Source organism: Macrobrachium rosenbergii, chromosome 37 (assembly GCF_040412425.1).
Source record: "Macrobrachium rosenbergii isolate ZJJX-2024 chromosome 37, ASM4041242v1, whole genome shotgun sequence".
Lineage (NCBI taxonomy): Eukaryota > Metazoa > Arthropoda > Malacostraca > Decapoda > Palaemonidae > Macrobrachium > Macrobrachium rosenbergii.
The window spans coordinates 28,795,350-28,811,536 of record NC_089777.1 but is presented as its reverse complement, the minus strand read 5'-3'; the positions used below and the strand labels follow the sequence as shown (position 1 = coordinate 28,811,536).

The following is a 16,187-nucleotide window of genomic DNA, read 5'->3' as shown; positions in this document are numbered from 1 at the left end:
CACTCTCTCTTAATATCTCGCATTATTGATCATCATATTTCCACCCTTTCTTATTACCTCATTCTTGATCATCATATTTCCACCCTTTCTTATTACCTCATTCTTGATCATCATATTTATCTCTCAATTCTTGATCTTTATATTTCCACTTAACTCTTATTTACTTCATTACATCACCTTTTCGTTTATTTTTCCTTGGCAAAGGCGTAACCCGCACCCCCTCCCCGTCTCTCTCTCTCTCTCTCTCTCTCTCTCTCTCTCTCTCTCTCTCTCTCTCTCTCTCTCTCTCTCTCTCTCTCTCTCTCTCATCATGAAATTTCCTTTATAACAAAGGTACCCGTCCCACACCCATCACTTTCTGATCTTCTGCCCGCTTTGTAACCTCGCCCACACTCTAACACACTTCAAGGCAACATAATATGCCTGCTTACAGAGAGAGAGAGAGAGAGAGAGAGAGAGAGAGAGAGAGAGAGAGAGAGAGAGAGAGAGAGAGAGAGAGGTGGGGTGGAAGGGGGTATTGGGCACTTATTCTTCAGACAGAATTATTCATTTTTTCTTCCGCGATATGCTCCGCTCGTTGGAATACAGGATTCAATTCTGCTCTTCTGGTTAAGCTACAACTCCATTTAACGCACCAGATTATGTTTTCAGCATCTACTAGTTGTCAAGGTTAGGCTATAATTATATTTTACGTAGCACTAAACCGATTACGTTGAAACTACAGCATCCGTTCCTCCTGCTGTTTCTTTCAGGATCATTTACGTAATCACGTCGGCCGCTGATGCAGTGATGGAAATTTAAAATGTTAAATCAGTCAATTAATGAAAGTATACTTTTACTGTACATTATGATAGAAACTATATTCCATAATGCACGCCACTCATATATTTGTTATATGGCAAAAAAGGAGTATTTTTCCTAATACTGCATACTGTTAATCATGTCTTTATATAAATAAACAAATAAATATAAACATATATACATAATTATATATATATATATGTGTATATATATATATATATATATATATAGTTAATATATATAAATAAATATATATATAAACGAAAATGCAACTAAAAAGACAAAATATCGGGCACCGCACGATAATTAATTGAAGAAATAATGCAACTAAGCCACGTCTAAACATAACTACGGAAAAACACATCCTGACTATAAAGAAATAAAATGAAGAGATTTAAAGTGGACACGAATGCATCATTTTTTTTTTTTTTTTTTTTTTTTTTGAGAGGGGGTGGGGGGGGGGCTGTTCGTGGCTCAGTAACTGTCACATGATGCTGAACAGACAATGAAAAATGTACCATCAGAGTACTGTTGCATAATCACGAGAAATGTCTAATGTCAGCAATATTGTTGAGCGGGGCACCACATTACCGCACTAATTGAGATATACATCATGTCCTTGATCAGTATAATGTGGAGTTATATATAATGAGCAATATGTAGGGATACTGGAATCGTATATACAGGCTGGGATGAGTGAGAAGATGAACCACACTGAAATAGTGGTTTGGTCATGCAGGAAGAACGGGAAAATATTCAACGACAAGGGCGATGTATGGTACCAAGAAAGAGAGAAACGCCAGGATAGAAGCATAATGGTAAAATGGAAGAAACGACATACAGAACCCACCTTCGTACTCAAGAAGTTTAGGAATGAATGACTAACCCATACAAGTTTAAGGGGTTATGCAAAAAATATCACTTTGTCAGGTGATATTTATAAAGGCCTGGTCTTCCATAATACAAGCAAAATCGTGGGTGTAAGACGGAAGGAAAATTGGAGGTGAAAAGAGGAAAACTGAGCAATTCACAGAAGACGAAAAGAAGAAAAAAAAAAGACATAAATTAGGTCATGAAAGTCGTCTCAGATTCCACCTTTTAAGCGGAAGCAAAGGAAGGAAAATCTTCATTGAGTTTTAAACTAAAATCAAGGAAAATCATTTACTGACTTTCAAGCTGAAATGAAAAACCCCTACGAGCTGATTTTTAAGCAAAAACTTAGAAAAATGACAAATGAAAGGATTCCATGTGACTTGCAGAGGGTGGAAAATAATGAGAAGACTGAAAACGAAGAAGAGAGTAAGACAACGGAGAGGACGAAGAAAATGGAATAAGAAGGAACCGATACCTCATTTAAAGGCTTCATAGGCAGAGCATCAAAAACCTCCCTCTCTGACCTTTGGCGTTTTCAAGTCACTAATTGAAAACGGGATCTTCAAAATTCTCTTCTGGAAACTGAAGGTTTTATCTGGGCCACTCACTGTTCAAGTTCCCTCCTTTAGGCCGAAATTCAGGCAGTCAAGAAGCAAACACTATTTTGTAAGTGGAAAAAGAATTCTTCGCACAATAATTAAAAGACGAAAATATATTGCAATCTTTTATTAACGCAAAACAAACTTTGAAAGGAAAGAAAATGTGATTGGGTTTGCCCACCCCTTTTCAGGTTTCTGTAAAAGAAAACTATTGCTGTTTATCTGTCAGTCCGCACTTTTTCTGTCAGCCCTCAGATCTTAAAAACTACTGAGGCTAGAGGGCTGCAAAGTGGTATATTGATCGTCCACCCTCCAATCATCAAACATACCACACTGCAGCCCTCTACCCTCAGTAGTTTTTATTTTATTTAAATCTGAAGTTAATTATGATCGTGAGTCTGCTGAAAGTTTCATGGGCAGCGGCTGAGAGTTTCATGGCCGTGAGTGCTTATTTTATACAGCATTATACGCTGTACAGAAAACTCAAAGGCGCCGAAGAAACTTCGGCGCATTTTCTGTTTTTATCGTTATTCATTCAACCAAAGTTTTCTTCGCTACATCGTACAAATTTCCCATTTGAGGCCGGCAACTGGCTCTGTCCTATCCCCACATAATTAAAAAAACAGATGAATCTGTTGACTGTGACATCTAAAATAACCATCCTGTTTTGTGAAATTATTTATTTAATTAATACGCGCCAAAAATACGTCACTATCCATTAATACAAGAGTTAATTCAAACTGTCACGAACCATTAGCGCGTTCATACAACCCGTAAATCATTAGCCCTGAGCGGAATAACGAACCTTCGCACGAAAGCTAATATAAAATTACGTTTGAAAGCTGATACAAAATTACATATGAAAGCTAATACAAAATTACGTATGAAAGCTCATATAAAATTACGTATGAAAGCTAATATAAAATTAAGTATGAAAGCTAATATAAAATTAAGTATGAAAGCTAATATAAAATTACGTATGAAAGCTAATATGTACTGTAATTACGCATGAAAGCCAATGCAAAATTCCGCACGAATGCTAATACAAAATTATGTATGAAAGCTAATATAAAATTGCGTATGAAAACTAATACAAAATTGCGTATGAAAACTAATACAAAATTACGTATGAAAGCTAATACAAAATTGCGTATGAAAACTAATACAAAATTACGTATGAAAGCTAATACAAAATTACGTATGAAAGCTAATATAAAATTACTTTTACGTAAAAACTGACTAAATTTTGGCGGAAGGGAAAGATGTATTTCATGAGTCAGAAGTTGTTTCCTATCACAATCATCCCCTTCGAAATATAATCCAGAGATTTCAATTGCCAAGGAAATAAAACGATATATGAGTTCCAGGTCGAGCCCTTGGCACAGGCTGGCGCTGACAAAATGGCATTGGAACCGGGGAGGGGGGGGGGTTCATTCAGTGCCATGGGGAGGGAGAAAAGGATGTGGACATTAGATAGAAAAATAAAGGAAAATGTCTCCTTTATTTCAGAACGATTAAAATAAAGAGTAATTAATGAAAAATTTCAAAATGAAAAAAGCTTTAACTCAAGATTAAAAGATTTTTTGATTTTTTGAAATAATCTGCTAAAGTTCACCAGAGTTCACCAAACTATCTATAAAAAAAAACCGTAGGTGGGTAGTGCCGTCAGTGCACCTCACACGGTGCACTGTAAGCATTACTTACTGTAAGGTTCTTCGCAGCGTCCCTTCGGCTCCTAGCTGCAACCCCTTTCGACCGTTTTACTGTACCTCTGTTCATATTCTCTTTCTTCCATCTTACTTTCCACCCTGTCCTAACAATTGTTTAATAGCGCACCTGCGAGGCTTGCCTCCTGTTACACCTTTAAAGCCTCCTTACTCTCAATCTCCCTCTAAGCAATGAATGACCTCAAAGGTCCCAGCTCTAGGCCTTGGGCCTAAATTCTATATTTCTATATATATATATATATATATATATATATATATATATATATATATATATATATATATATATATATATATATATATATATATATATATATATATATATATATATATATATATATATATATATATATATATATATATATATATATATATATATATATATATATATATATATATATATATATATAAAGCCAACAAGAAGTCGATATCCAACATCACAAGTTCATTAATCAATATAAAACTTCTTCGTACCTCTGGTTCCCCATTAAATCTTGGTATTAATCCACGAGAGGACGACTCGTACCCTCCTCTCTCTCCACCCTAATGAGAGTACGGTTCTTTCTGGTGATTTTCACGCCAGGCTGAGCGGGAGTCGTCGACGAAGTTCCAGAGGGCGTGAGATTTTTTGGCGCGTCATCGCACCCAGTGAATGCTTTGTAGTCGGATATTTATGGCTCGGCTGGTAATTCATCACGCACGGATCCATATCCGGATACGGATGTATATTTAGACACACAGTAATTTTGCTATTTATATATCGCTTTATCCGGATACAGGTGTACGGTATTTTTACAGACAGTAAGATATCCATCAAGCATGTCTCCAGTCACCTGCATATAGTCAGTAATCCATACCTCATTCTCCGTGCCGGATACAGGTGTATTTTCAAAACAATCAGTATTTAATTATATACATTATATTATATACATATATATATATATATACTGTATATATATTATACATACACAAACAATCAGTAATCCACTATAGGTGCATCCATTTATATAATTAATTATCGTACTTAACCAGCAATCTGATTAATATTTGTAAAGATATATAAATATTAAGCTGAGTAATGCTCAGTAATCTATCAAGTCACCTAAATAAGCAACCTCTCCACAGAGATAATCGATCCCACGCGACCTGCGGGAAAATAAAGAACCCAACTTCTGTCTTTATAACCCAGTTTACTTCTTCTGTCGACCTCAATATGAATCAGACGCCTCACTCCATATTTATATGCATTCTTATCACTTGCATCTGCAGCCTTGCATCGTCTGCTGACAATAACTTCCTTTCGAAATCTTTCGTAAACTTCCTCTTGAAATCTTTCGTCAAGTTCTTCTCGAAATCTTTCGAAAACTTCTTGAAATCTTTCGTAAAGTTCTTCCCGAAATCTTTCGAAAACTTCTCAAATTCTTTCATAAACTTCCTCTCGAAATCTTTCGTAAACTTCTTGAAATCTTTCGTAAACTTTCTCTCGAAAGATTTCGTAAACTTCCCCTCGAAATCTTTCGTAAACTTCCCTAGAAATCTTTCGTAAACTTCCTCTCGAAATCTTTCGTAAACTTCCTCTCGAAATCTTTCGTAAACTTCCTCTCGAAATCTTCCGTAACTTCCTCTCGAAATCTTCCGTAAACTTCCTCTCGAAATCCTTTGTAAACTTCCTCTCGAAATCTTCCATAACTTCCTCTCGAAATCTTCTGTAAACTTCCTCTCGAAATCCTTTGTAAACTTCCTCTCGAGAGCTTCTGAAAACTTCCTCTAGAAATCTTTCGTAAACTTCCCCTCGAAATCTTTCGTAAATTTATCCTCGAAATCTTTCGTAAACTTCCCCTCGAAATCTTTCGTAAACTGCCCCTCGAAATCTTTCATAAACTTACTCTCGAAATCTTTCGTAAACTTCCTCTCGAAATCTTTCGTAAACTTCCTCTCGAAATCTTGCGTAAACTACCTCTCGAAATCTTCCGGAACTTCCTCTCGAAATCTTCCGTAAACTTCCTCTCGAAATCTTCCGTAACCTTTCTCTCGAAATCTTTCATAAACTTCCTCTTGAAATCTTCCGTAAACTTCCTCTCGAAATCTTTCGTAAACTTCCTCTCGAAATCTTTTGTAAACTTCCTCTCGAAATCTTTCGTGAGCTTCCTCTCGAAATTTTTCGTAAGCTTCCACTCGAAATCTTTCGTAAACTTCTCCCCTCGTAATCTTTCGTAAACTTCCCCTCGAAATCTTTCATAAACTTCCTCCCGAAACATTTCGTAAACTTCCTCTCGAAATCTTTCGTAAACTTCCTCTCGAAATATTTCGTAAACTTTCTCTCGAAATCTTTCGCAAACTTCCTCTCGAAATCTTGCGTAGCCTCCTCTCGCGCCTATCGGGAGCGAGTCCCACTCACAGGCAGAACGGCCGCCGTCTCTTCGAAAACCGAATAAGTGCTGAGCGCAGGCATGAAATTTTGTGAAAGTCTTTATTGCTGAGAAGTGAAGTTATGGGACAGCGAGACGTGTTACGGCCCGGGCGAAGGTGTGTTTATAGCCTTGATTAAGAAGAGAGATTTTGGATCGCCGCCAACGGCGGGGTTTGGGGGGTGGGGTGGGGGGGAAAAAGATCTCTGGGGGAAAATATCGTCTAATACCCCAAACAGAGGTAATGAATATCTCCGAAATCTCATATTAATTGTATTGCGAGTTTCAGGCAGGCAACTGCAGGCACTGCGGCAATAAAACTGACGGGCGAGATACGGATTACGCAATATCGTTCGTTCTGCGCTCCAGTTCCGTGGAAGACCTGCTTTCATTTTGCTGCACAAGGAGGGCAATGGGTATTGCAATCGCTCCTCCTGATTGTGCTGATTGTGGTGGTAGTGGTAGTGTATGTGTTATGGGAAAAGTAACTTCTGGCGAAATTATCACTTGGAAAAATATAAGAAAGAGCTTGGTTTCGTCCTTCACTTAAGCATGAGAGAGAGAGAGAGAGAGAGAGAGAGAGAGAGAGAGAGAGAGAGAGAGAGAGAGAGGCTAAAAAGCAATAGTAATGCTTTAACAATAGTGAGATTGAAAGGAAAAGTAATGCTTTAATATTACGATTGCTGCACCTCCTATGACAGGAACAATGATAAAATTTATAGTTTTCGAATTACCTAATCAAAAGTTGATGTAACTGATCCTAACACACTTAATCTAGCCTGCGGCAACTCAAGCCACCCTAAACCAACTCGTTTCCTCCCATCTTACAGCATCCCGTCACTGACTCGGCCCACAGCTGACAACATCGGTGGCAAAATCCAAGTCCCAGCTGACAACATCGGTGGCAAAATCCAAGTCCTAACTAATAGTCCGCGGGGTGACAACAATTTTTCACAAGGAGACACTTAAAGGCAATTTATCAGCAAGATATTTAAATGCCAGTAAACACGCTTACGACTCTGGGCATAATAACTTAGTACCGTGACCAAGATGTTACCACTACTTCAAATGGAAGCAAACGTGGCTTAACTCACCTTTTGCGCAATTCAGTGCAGAAGTTGTGGGCGTGGGCACAATTCCGGAATGTTGCTCTAAAGTAAGACAGTAGGCTACAGGATTCTCATCCAATGACCTCCGTTGACTGGTTCTCCATGTAACTGCAATGAATTGAATTTAAATGAATATAGAATTTAGACCAAAGGCCAAGCACTGGGACCAATGAGGTCATTCAGCGTTGAAACGAAAACTGACAGTAAAAGGTTTGAAAGGTGTAACAGGAGGAAAACCTCGCAGTTGCGCTATTAATCAATTGTTGGGAGAGGGTGGAAAGTAAGATGGAAGAAAGAGAATATGAAAGGAGGTGCAGTAAAAGGAACGAAAGGGGTTGTATCTAGGGTCCGAAGGCATGCTTCAAAGAACCTTAAGTAATGCCTACAGTGCACCGCATGAGGTGCAATGACGGCTCTATTACTCAGTCATGAATTTTGTATATATGTATGTAAAATGTGTTTATAAGGTTACAAATTTGTTTGAGGCTGATGCCAGCTTAAGCGATCGACATACTTTGCTTCCGTAATAAAAGGGATACATTTTGACAATTTTCATAGCGTACCCTTACCCGGAATAAACCTTTCTCAAAATATGACAGTATTAGTTAAGAGAAAGGAATAATACAATTTTGCTGAATTACACCTTTAAGAAAAAGGATTATTAAAATTTCGCTACAATTGCACCGTTAAGAAAAGGAATATTAAAATTGCGTTACATAACACCTTTCAGAAAAATAGTACATTAAAATTTGGCTACAATTACAACGTTAAGGAAAACGAATATTAAAATTTCCATAAACGTTGAGAAAAGGGAATGTTAAAATTGTGCTATACATTACACCCTTAAAATAAAAGACATTAAATTTTCTCTACAATTACACAGTTACTAAACAGGAACATTATAGAATTGAACTGAATATAGAACTTAGGCCAAAGTACAAGCACTGGGACCTATGAGGTCATTCAGCCCTGAAACGGAAACGGGCAATAAAAGATTTGAAAGGTGTAACAGGAGGAAAACCTCGCAGTTGCAGTATGGATGAATTGTTAGGAGAGGGTGGAGGAAAGTAAGATGGAAGAAAGAGAATATGAAAGGAGGTACAGTAAAGGAACGAAAGGGGTTGCAAAGAACCTTATGTAACGCCTACAGTGCACCGCATGAGGGACACTGACGGCACTAACCCCCTACGGGGAACGGGAACACTATAAACACAGAAGCAATATCATCCGAATCTTGAACAACCCCCTTCCCTCCCCCGCCCCTTCCCCCACCTCCCACCCGCCCTCCCCGGAAACAAAGCCCGTCCATGGAGGGGACCTGGCCATTGAGAACCCGTCGTTAGGATCTGAGCTATTCTAGAGCAATTGCGGCCGTATTAAACGAGACCTAATTTAGTTTCATGGCGCACGCTGGCAATTCATGTTAATTTCTGAGAGCGGCCTGCCACCAGATTAAGGTATTGTTTATGCGCTCGGCCGGCCATTGTGCCCGCCGTTTTATTCACGAGATTCCGCTGATGAAACTTTTGATGTAATGAGGGATAATTGCGCTACTCTTGAATAACCCCGAATATAATAATGAGGATGTGGAAATGACGTCCTTCGTTCTGGAACGGTATGTAGGTACGTCAGTCGAGGATACATTCAGGAACCTTGATTTTTTCTTTTTCTTCAATAGAAAAAGGTGTGTCTATATCCGCTGAATAAAGGTGAGCAAGCCCAGACGTAAATGTTCAAACATATAAACACACATAAAATATATATACATACAGATATATTATATATATATATATATATATATATATATATATATATATATATATATATATATATATATATATATATATATATATATACACATATATATATAATATTATATATTACATATTATATATATATTATATATACATACACGCTTGCATATACATACATACATGTGTGTTTGTGGTGTATGAAACCACGTGAATAAATCTTATACAGAAACGCATCTCCCACTGCATAGCTGTCAACTCAGAAATCGTTTTGTTCTCATAACAGATACAAAAGGAAGAGTAACTGTTGTCTTCACAATGTACAGTATGTACCCACTCTGGCAACTGCAAACGCTTAACAAAAAACCACTCCTCCAAAGTCTGCCATCCATTCAGATTGATCTGGGTGCACTCCATCACGCTACACTGCACTCTCCAGGCATTTGTCCCTTGTTTCTGAAACCGCTATCACTCCATCAGCTTAGCTTTGCCTTGATACTTCTTTCCCCCTTGAACTGAACTGAACTGAATCTAGAATTTAGGCCAAAGGCCAAGCACTGGGATCAATGAGGTCATTCAGCGCTGAAATGTCAATTGACAGTAAAAGGTTGAAAGGTGTAACAGGAGGAAAACCTCGCAGCTGCACTATGAATCAATTGTTAGGAGAGGGTGGAAAGCAAGATGGAAGAGAATATGAAAGGAGGTACAGTAAAAGGAACGAAAGGGGTTGCAGCTAGGGGCCTACAGTGCACCGCATGAGGTGCATTGACGGCACTAACCCCATACGACGTTTCCCCCTTGTTGATAAAACATGTACTTGACTAGTTATACCTAGCTGTCGCCTTGACCTGGGTTAACGGACGATATCAAAGATAAATATAAATAAAAAAAAAAAAAACACTCAATGCAGCATCCATTCATGTTTGCCCATCATTTCAGTATGCACATTTCTCTTTCTTTCTCCCATCTTTAACCTGACCTTTTACAACGTATTTCCCCTGGGGCCTTTCAATACCTAGTTATCCCTTTCAATAAGAGGCATTCGTTCCACAACTCTTCCACGTACGCTAGCTTTTGCTCTACTTATATTTGTCAATATTTGTCTCTCCTCTTCACATACACACACTGCTAAGATCGGGAGAACCAATTTCCAAATACCCTGACGAGTTAATTACTTTATATCCCATCACGGGGCGACTCCTAAACATGATTTCAATATTTGTAAGGACTTACTGCATCTTTCTCTATCAGGCCTTTCAGATCTTTCTTACACAGTGACCCCAAGGGTTTTCGGGGGTCGTTATCTAGAACTAATACTTCTTGGGGGTCATTATCTTTATGATATTTAAAGTGTTTTGTTTATGATTTACGGTAATCCCCAACGGGCTCGTACCAAACACGCCGCGAAGGTGGATAAACTCCAGGTTAAAACCCTCGGCGGTCACGATCTAGGAAAGATCCAACCCGTTTAAAAATAAACTTGTCTCACGCGTAAACCAGGCCACAATTCGAATATCGATTCATTTCGGTCTTCTGACTTTCGGAATTGGTCGATTGCGCTGTCACGCAGCGCAAACCGGGCCTAACTTTCGTTAGAAATCATAAATTATAAGGCCAGGTGATGTGAATATTCCCCATTAACATCTTTAGCTATTCCTTCGCATTATGACCATTCTATCATCAACAGGAAGGCCTCTTCTTAGAAACTAAAGGCAAGCTCGAAGGCGCTCTCTCTCTCTCTCTCTCTCTCTCTCTCTCTCTCTCTCTCTCTCTCTCTCTCTCTCTCTCTCTCTCTCTCTATATATATATATATATATATATATATATATATATATATATATATATATATATATATATATATAATATATATACATATATATACATATATATATATATATATATATATATATATATATATATATATATATATATATATATATATATATATATATATGTGTGTGTGTGTGTGTGTGAAAAAGTTGCAACCATATATTTCGAGCACTTACTTGGTGCCCCTGTTTACCACTGAACAGGGGCAGAAGAAAGTGCTCTAAATTTATGGTTACAACGTTCAAACAGTGTTTTATGGGCCTTTTTATCTTCACATTATGATGTTTGATTACAGTAAAAGGCATTCATATATATATATATATATATATATATATATATATATATATATATATATATATATATACATTATGAATATTATATATATATATATATATATATATATATATATATATATGAATATTATATATATATATATATATATATATATATATATATATATATATATATGTGTGTGTGTACTGTGAAATCTATAAGTGCTTGTAGTCTTGTGTGTGAACACATGTAAAGGAAAACGACACTAAAACATTTATTTAATGTAAACTTCCACTGACGGTTAAGAAAACAAAAAAAAGGAAAAGAATCCCAACACTGCTAACGCAGTACAGGAAGAACCCAGCCAATGGAATGATCAAATACACATCACGCATTGTAAACACAAAGAGGATTAACGACGTAAACGGGTACTTCAGCACAATACAGACACAAACACACCCATATGAATGAACATAAAAAAAAAAAAATAGATAAATAGGAGAGCATATCCCTTTAACGCGCACAATTACCAACCTTCCATTCATAAATTCATACGCGCTCGTAAAAGCTCTTCCACACCCAGTCCGCGCACACCCATGCCATCCCTGTTCGCTGAACTTGACATCCTCTCCGTCCGCCCACGCTCGTCTCACCCACTCATTCGCATTCCACCCATCTCTGGCACCCTCGCCCACCCATCCGTCCAATCCCAAACCCCCGCCCATAAACACCCGCGCCCATTCTACGGTCTCCCGTTTCCCACGCTAATCAACCCTGACTCTGCCATTCGGAAGCTGTGGCGACAGACAGACAGACAGACAGACAGACAAAAGAGAAAGAGAAAAAAGGTTTCATAGTACGGAGTCAGGAAGCATCACATTTGGAAAAGGGGAAGGAAGGGAGATGATGTAAACACAGTAATTAGGGGGAAATGGACGAGATCTGTTTCTGTATGAGAGAGAGAGAGAGAGAGAGAGAGAGAGAGAGAGAGAGAGAGAGAGAGGTATCGGGAAAGTGTAGTTTTTATGCAAATTCATTTTAAGAGGAGTGTAATGAATCTGGATGGTGTTACTTCAAATAAAAATTTTCCCTGACAGAGAGAGAGAGAGAGAGAGAGAGAGAGAGAGAGAGAGAGAGAGTATAGGGACAATATTCATTATATAAAATAATTTCAAAAGAAGTGTTGTAAACCTGGATGGTGTCATTTCAAATAAAAGTTTTCCCTGACAGAGAGAGAGAGAGAGAGAGAGAGAGAGAGAGAGAGAGAGAGAGAGAGAGAGAAACTATTTAAAGAATAAGCTGAAACGCCGCGAATATCGTCCACCGTTTACGAGTCAAAAGACAAAAAAAAAAAAAAAAGCGATAAAGAAAAGAATGGGAATTTCGGGGAAAATCGTCCACCTCCTCCGTGCTCCATGGACACCTCTCAGGGACCAGATATCCTGAAGGCAATCCTGCGACATTCGGAGGACAATCCTTGTAGACTGGGAGAACGTTCCTGTAACCTTGGTGGTTACATGAATAAGCCATCTGGACGTGGCCGTGGAAATGGAAGGGGAAATAAAGCACGGGAATGGTGGAAGGGGAAGTGAGGCGAGGCGAGAGAGAGAGAGAGAGAGAGAGAGAGAGAGAGAGAGAGAGAGAGAGAGGATATCAAATTCAGATTTTTTACAGCTTCTCTCCTGTGTACATAAACCTCCAAACCGTAACAGAGAGAGAGAGAGAGAGAGAGAGAGAGAGAGAGAGAGAGAGAGAGAGAGAGAGACTTTCTGGACACCGTAATTTCCATTTGAAATCATTCTAAAAGGTGTGTAATAATTTTAGAGGTATCATTTCAAATCAAAATTTTCTTTGACAGAGAGAGAGAGAGAGAGAGAGAGAGAGAGAGAGAGAGAGAAATGTCAGGAAAAAAAGACGGAGGAAATAAAAAACGACCGGTGCATCCGACCCTAACTCCACAGGGGCGAATCAAGTTCGAAGGATGGAGATGGACGCAGAGAGAGAGAGAGAGAGAGAGAGAGAGAGAGAGAGAGAGAGAGAGAGGATGCACACACTGTGAGATACGAAATACATATACACATATGCAAAAACGAGAGAGAGAGAGAGAGAGTGAGAGAGAGCGCGAAAATGTCAGCAGTGCGACGTGCGGAAATGGAAACGACTTGGTGCTGTTTCGAATAAAGATGTCAAGGGTTCCTAGCCTCTTCCCCCTCCCCCACCTACACAGTTTGAGCAAAAATAAAGCTTCACCTGAATTCATGCACGGGGAGAGAGACAGACATACAGACAGACAGACACCAATCATTTCGTTTGGCCCCAGGGAAGGAAAACAAACGATATTATTGTTAATGATGTCTGAGTGTAAGATTGCTGCTTTCCCTTTACGGCCTTGATGTAAATAAAATTGTAGTTCTTTAGAAAATAAATAAAGAATTGGCGAGGTTCTAAAATGATTTTATTATTTATGATGTCTGGGTGTACGATTGTTGCCCGTCTTAACGCTCTTGTTGTAAATAAAGTCGTATTTCTTTAGAAAATAAATAAAGAATTGGCAAGGTTGTAAAAGAAGAAAGTGGTCGCTCTAACACTATTTGTATTAAAAATAATGGAACTAATAATATTTTAAAACCATAAGATATCTTAGAATTATAAAACCAATATAAAGGCAGAATATGCAGATATTCAGACCATCGTGAAACCTTGGATACATTAACAAGGACAAAATAAATCTCTGTTTATGTTAGACAAGAAGCCTACTAGATGGGGAAAGTTGTCTGGTAAAAATTATGAAAAACGAAGCACAGCTTTTAGGCAAATTTTGGGAGACGGAAAGGAATGAGATTTTGGTTCATATATATATATATATATATATATATATATATATATATATATATATATATATATATATATATATATATATATATATATATATATATATAAGTAATAGCACACCCTCTCCTTCTGGTCTACAGACATATCCCCTACAACTCCGTACTAGGAAAGTCTGGTAAAACGTTTGCAGTTTCCAATATGAAAACGACTGGTAACTGCACCATCCGAGGCGTGGCTTCTGCCCTAGCTTAAGATAAAGGCGCTTTAGATCTTCTATTTTTGCCGGGAGGGCTTTCAGAATTCTTCTCTTCCAGCCTCCATATTTTATTCCGCAGTCAGAAGCCGACCATTCTCCCTTTTAAATCTCGGACGAAGGTTAAACCAAGCATTTATTTCGAGGGTCCTTTTTTTTTTTTTTTCCACCCGGGATCGTGGAGAGTTCTAAACCTTATCGAGAAAGGTTATGGACGCAAAAGATATCACTAAGTGCTTTTGGGAGGGAGAAGCTAATTGCACTGCTCTTCGCAGACTGTGCAGTGATGGCTTTTACATGGTTTAACTATTTCCTGTTTCATACTGTAAATGGTTTTACTTCTTTTGTCTCCTGGATGGACTTGATGGTCTAATTAGATTTTACTGTTACTACTGAAATCTCTCGTCTGTGTTGAAAGCCAAAACATACATGTGGTAAAAAGGCACTCTGTTAAACTTTCGTTCTTTTTTTGTCCATCTTCACCCCCACCTCTGTGTGTGTGTATATATATATATATATATATATATATATATATATATATATATATATATATATATATATATATATATATATATATATATATATATATACATACATATAAATAAATACATATATATATATATATATATATATATATATATATATATATATATTATATAATATATATACAAATAATATATCGGATATAAATATGTATGTATTTATATATTTAACATAGTGTATATATACATATATATAACCATACACCTTCTCCCCTCCGAGGAAGCATTATCAGAACATTCAGAAGGTATTAACCTTCTCAACAAGTCTTTAATGGGGGAGGCTCCTTGGCCCACAACCTACTCCAGAGACGTTCAAGAGGCTTACGTGCCGAAGACGTCTGACACTTCTCGATGAAAACCCAACCAAGTATTGAACAGGCTCACTACTGAACGTAGCCCATCGAGTGATCAGTTGTACTGCAAATGTGTTATAGTAACTTGGGAGGAGAACTCACGACCTAGCATGAGATTCATGTTTGGTAAAATCTGATCCTTTTACAAGCATTCCTCTCCAATAGTCGTAGCTGGTGTTACCTAAGTATACCTTAGTTTAACCAGGCCACTGAGCTGATTAACAGATTTTAACAGCTCTCCCAGGGCTGGCCCGAAGGATTAGACTTATTTCACGTGGCTAAGAACCAATTGGTTACCTGGCAACGGGACCTGCAGCTTATTGTGGAATCCGAACCACATTATACCGAGAAATGAATTTCTATCACCAGAAAAAGTCAAGTATACCTTAGTTTAACCAGACCACTGAGCTGATTAACAGCTCTCCTAGAGAGGGCTGGCCCGAAGGATTAGACTTATTTCACGTGGCTAAGAACCAATTGGTTACCTGGCAACGGGACCTACAGCTTACTGCGGAATCCGAACCACATTATACCGAGAAATGAATTTCTATCACCAGAAATAAATTCCTCTAATTCTTCATTAGCCCGACCGGAGAATCGAACGCAGGCCCAGCAAAGTGCTAGCCGAGAACGATATCGACCCGTCCAACAAGGAACTTAATCGATGGGTCTTAAAGAAGGTGAATAAAGAAGAGATAAGAAATTCTGCCTCTATCTTGTTACATCACATTTTTACTAAACTGAGCAAGTGCAATAGGATAGGAATATAAGATTGAGACCTATAAAGTCATTCAGCGCTGAAACCGAAATTGACAGTTAAAGGGTTTTTAAGGTGTAAC

At 38.0% G+C, this 16,187-nt stretch overlaps 1 protein-coding gene across 1 annotated transcript in view; it reads right to left on the bottom strand.

Annotated features, from left to right (window-relative positions):
* Positions 1-16,187, bottom strand: part of LOC136825149 (uncharacterized) — a 334,442-nt gene that overhangs the window by 306,588 nt on the left and 11,667 nt on the right. The window contains exon 2 of the mRNA XM_067081181.1: positions 7,500-7,622. The gene's annotated coding sequence lies outside the window, so the exon portion shown is untranslated. The remainder of the gene's footprint in view (positions 1-7,499; positions 7,623-16,187) is intronic.